Source organism: Eschrichtius robustus, chromosome 8 (assembly GCF_028021215.1).
Source record: "Eschrichtius robustus isolate mEscRob2 chromosome 8, mEscRob2.pri, whole genome shotgun sequence".
NCBI lineage: Eukaryota > Metazoa > Chordata > Mammalia > Artiodactyla > Eschrichtiidae > Eschrichtius > Eschrichtius robustus.
Genome location: NC_090831.1, coordinates 119,924,410 through 119,928,352, shown reverse-complemented (window position 1 = coordinate 119,928,352; position 3,943 = coordinate 119,924,410). Strand labels below are relative to the sequence as shown.

Below are 3,943 nucleotides of genomic sequence, written 5' to 3'. Positions count from 1 at the left end.
ATTTTGTTTGAGCAAAGCCCTACTGAGATTTTAGATTTAGACATACATAATCAAGACCTCTGAAGCTGAACGTGACTTTTGTCAAATAAATCACAATACTTCCCACTTGATTTTGATAGTTTCTGTTTCAGTATATACTTAATAAAATGCCATAGCATAGGCCTAACATCCTCATAACACCTACCACAAATACAGGAATATTTTGCTCTCATCTGAGCTAAAAAATGAACAGAGAAATTTGGGACCATTAAGTATTGTTTTCAATTAAGTGACACTAAGATCTGTGTGCACCTTTCTCAGAAATTTATATTTTTACCACAATAAAGCCATGCATATTTAACTTACAGTGACTGTGTGTTATTGCAAGAGAATTTGATGCTTGCAGAGTTTCTATGATGCTGTTTATTTTTGCTACTAAAGAACAGAGAGATTCTCTCAAACCCACCTCTGATGAAGTAACAGAGGCATGCTTGCTTCTCACCACCCATCAGTGGTTCCTGTAATAAGAGGGGCCATTAACCTCTCCTCCTGGAGGCAGATGCCTGGTGATGGGCAAAATCCGCTGTGTTCGTCCCTAAACATGAGGAGTCCAGTCTGCATAGTCATATGGGAAAGACAGTCCACTGAAAAAAGAGAGAACTGAAATCAGCCAAGTAATATCTGAATGTTGTGTATTACTGTTTCGCGCAGAAAACAAAGGGGAAGAGACGTTCGTAATTCTCATGATTTTATGAATGCTCTGCCTCTTTTTTTTATTTAAAAGGTCTAAAAATTAGGCTTGATTTAACAGAAGGGAGTACTCCTTAATTTTGGAAAATGTCTAATGGAGATCCTGGCTACTAACTAATCAAGCATTAGAGAACTGGCAAAAGCATGCACCTGTGTTAGAAACAAAATAATAAAATAAGTACAAGGTGGTATGTTTGTTTTGGGCTGAGGGTCCTTATGTGACTGTCGGTACTGGTTCTACATGCAGATATGATCTTATCTATCAGAGAACTGAAACACCCGTTTCCTACATCCACAAACCCCAAACTGCCTTATCTCTTTCACCACAATCTTTTCTTGATTAAAAAACAAACAAAACAGCAGAAGAGGAAACCGGGCGGGCGGTTGTATGGCTGGAGGGTGGTTGCCTGGCTGGCGGGTCTGCATGTCCTGGGCAAAGCAGGAGGTGCCTGGATGCAGAGGAGGGTGGACACTTGGGGACCAGTGGTTTCAGAAGCATTCCCACATCCACATTCCTTGGCCCCATCAAGGTGGGAGATGCCATCCCATCGGTGGTGGTGTTTGAAGGTGAGCCTGAAACAAGATGAATCTAGCAGAATCCGAGGCCAAGGAAGGGGTGCTGTCTGGAATCCTTGAGGCCTTTACCCTCAGCTCTTCCTAGACCCACCTGCCAGGGTTTGTGGAGCAGGCTGGGGCTCTGAAGGCTGAGGGGATCCAGGTGGTGGCAGGTCTGAGGGTGAATGACGAGCCCACAACACGAAAGGCAAGGGTGGGCTCCCGGCTGACCCCACTGTGGTCTTTGGGCAGGAGACACATTTGTTACTAGATGATTCCTTCGTGTTTCTCTTTGGTAATTGATGGCTTAAGAGGTACTGCTTGTAACAGAGGAAGGTGGAGTGAAGTCCATGAATGGGAGCCCATGGCCCAGGCTTCACCTGCAGCCTGGCTGGCAACCTCACCTGTAGCTCTGAGGCCTCTGCCCAGAGGTATTTCTTCTCCCCTTCCCTTTTTCACCTGCCTGACCCAGGCAGAGGGCCTCAAGCCAACCTCAGCTGGAGCCACTCAACTGGAGCCTTAGCCAGATTTCTGCAATAAACACTTCTGATTCAAAAAACAAAGAAAAAACAATTTTTTTTTTAGCTCTGGTCAAAACAGACTCAGTGCTCTAACAATGGATCAGCAGGAGGAAAAAGAAAAGAGAAGCAAATGTCACCTACAGGTGCATTAAAATAATTGTGTTCATCTGAAACACTTAGACTTCTTGTAAACAAATCTGAGCTAGCAATCCCGGGCATTTCCATCATGGGTAGCCACAGGGATGAACAGCAATTGACTGTCGTTGAACAACTCAGATTCATTGTCGGTGGCTTCCTAGCAGCAGCTGTTGGAATCAGCCAACAAAAGCTGGCTGCAGGAGAAAGCTGATCTATGGAGAATTCACAAGGGATGGAAGTGAAATGGTCTGACCTCTGCAGTTGCACAAAAACTGAACCAGGTTGCACGTGTGGTTGGGTGAGGGCCACTTAAAACTCCAAGGAAGTGGCAGGGAAGACTCATAAATCTATGAAGGAAAGTCACTGAGGTTGAGAAGTTTCTACTGGGAGATCTGTGCAAGGGTTTAAAAAAAAAACAACTTGGTAATTTGTCTTTATAGACATTTATCTTCCTATGTTGGCTGTTATTAGCAGCTGCTTTTGTCTTATTGGCGTCATAAATAAATATGATGATTTCTTTTTTTTTTCTTTTTTAAAGTTTGGTCAGGGAGAGTCTTTATTAGTCCAGAGGATCTCCTTTTACCTAAGTGATAAAGAATTCAAAGGTAGCTGTCTCTTGCAGTTCAAGGTTGATGGAACTGGGAGTGCAATGATGGAGCTGGACTCCTTTGGGCAATGGAATGGCAGGGTTCTAGAATAAAAGTAGTCACATAGTGGCACTGAACTCTTAGATGCAGGTAGAAATAATTATCACAATAGGCAGCAAGACCAGAAAAGCAATCAAGGAAGATCTGTAGTGACGGTTAATATATCCTGGTGTGCCAAGGGACAAAATAAATATTCAGACAATAAGAACATTTCTTGACTTCTATAACTTAAAAAGATCAGAAGCCAGCACTTAAGACTGCTGTAAGTTACTACAAGGGAAAATAAGAACTCACTTAGTTTCCAAACATGAGCCAGTCCTTAGCCACTGACTTTTACTGTGATATTATTGATCCCAGAACATGTATTCTTCGATCTTCATCAGAGATGAACATCGGAAGCAGTCCTCATGCACTTAAATGGACAGCAGTATACACAGTTTTGCCAGGACTTTATTATCTTCTGCTTTCTGTCATAACGCAGCATGAAGGAATATTCATTGTCTGGAAATTCTGAAGAACCTCACGCTAGGTCACTATATTGATGACATCGTGTTGAGCGGACATTCATTCTCTGCATGATAATACACTTCCTGAAGACGAAGATGATTTCATTATTGTCTTTATATTTCTGCACTACCTAGCACAATGTCTTCTGCATCCTGGGGCTCATATGTCCCAGCAATCGCATTCTTGAGAAAATATCCCTTCTTCTCTGAAGTGTACAGAAATCTTTGAATTTGAGGATGGGTTTCTTGGTCAGTTGGTAAAGTCTACAATTCTATTCAGCTCTTCAGGTTTCTATATGTGACTATGATCAAGTTCCTTAACATCTTAGAACCTCAGTTCACGTATCTGCTAGTGTTGGAGGGTCTCCTGCAGAGGCAGGGGGCGGCGGCTGTGGCTCACAGAGGGGACAAGGACACTGGCAGCAGAAGTTCTGGGAAGTACTCATTGGCGTGAGCCCTCCCGGAGTCCGCCATTAGCCCCACCAAGGAGCCTCAATATGATGATTTCTGAACTATCTCTAAATAAATGCTTCTGTGTTGCTGGATTGTCTTTCCTCCATGTAATCATAATATTGGCCGTTTAGAATAGATTTGCTTATAAAAGACAAGCAGCATTGAATCTGTTAATTTCCTCTGTTGTGCTGAATCTGAAATTAGCAGTTATTATCTCCAAGTATACAGTGGTATCTTGGTGACAGCCGCATAAAAACTAGAGTTGATGGGGACATAATTTTTCCACTGAATTGTCTTCATTAAAATAGGAACTTATTAGATGTCCTGACATGCTGCCCAGATCCTCCTCCAGGTATAAAGTTCCATCCTCTAAGCTGCTGGAATCGCTGCCTGA

The 3,943-nt window shown here is 42.8% G+C and overlaps 1 pseudogene; it reads left to right on the top strand.

Annotated features, from left to right (window-relative positions):
• The first annotated feature begins 1,117 nt into the window (after positions 1 to 1,117).
• On the top strand, positions 1,118 to 3,573 carry LOC137768366 (peroxiredoxin-5, mitochondrial pseudogene; annotated as a pseudogene).
• The last annotated feature ends 370 nt before the right edge of the window (positions 3,574 to 3,943 follow it).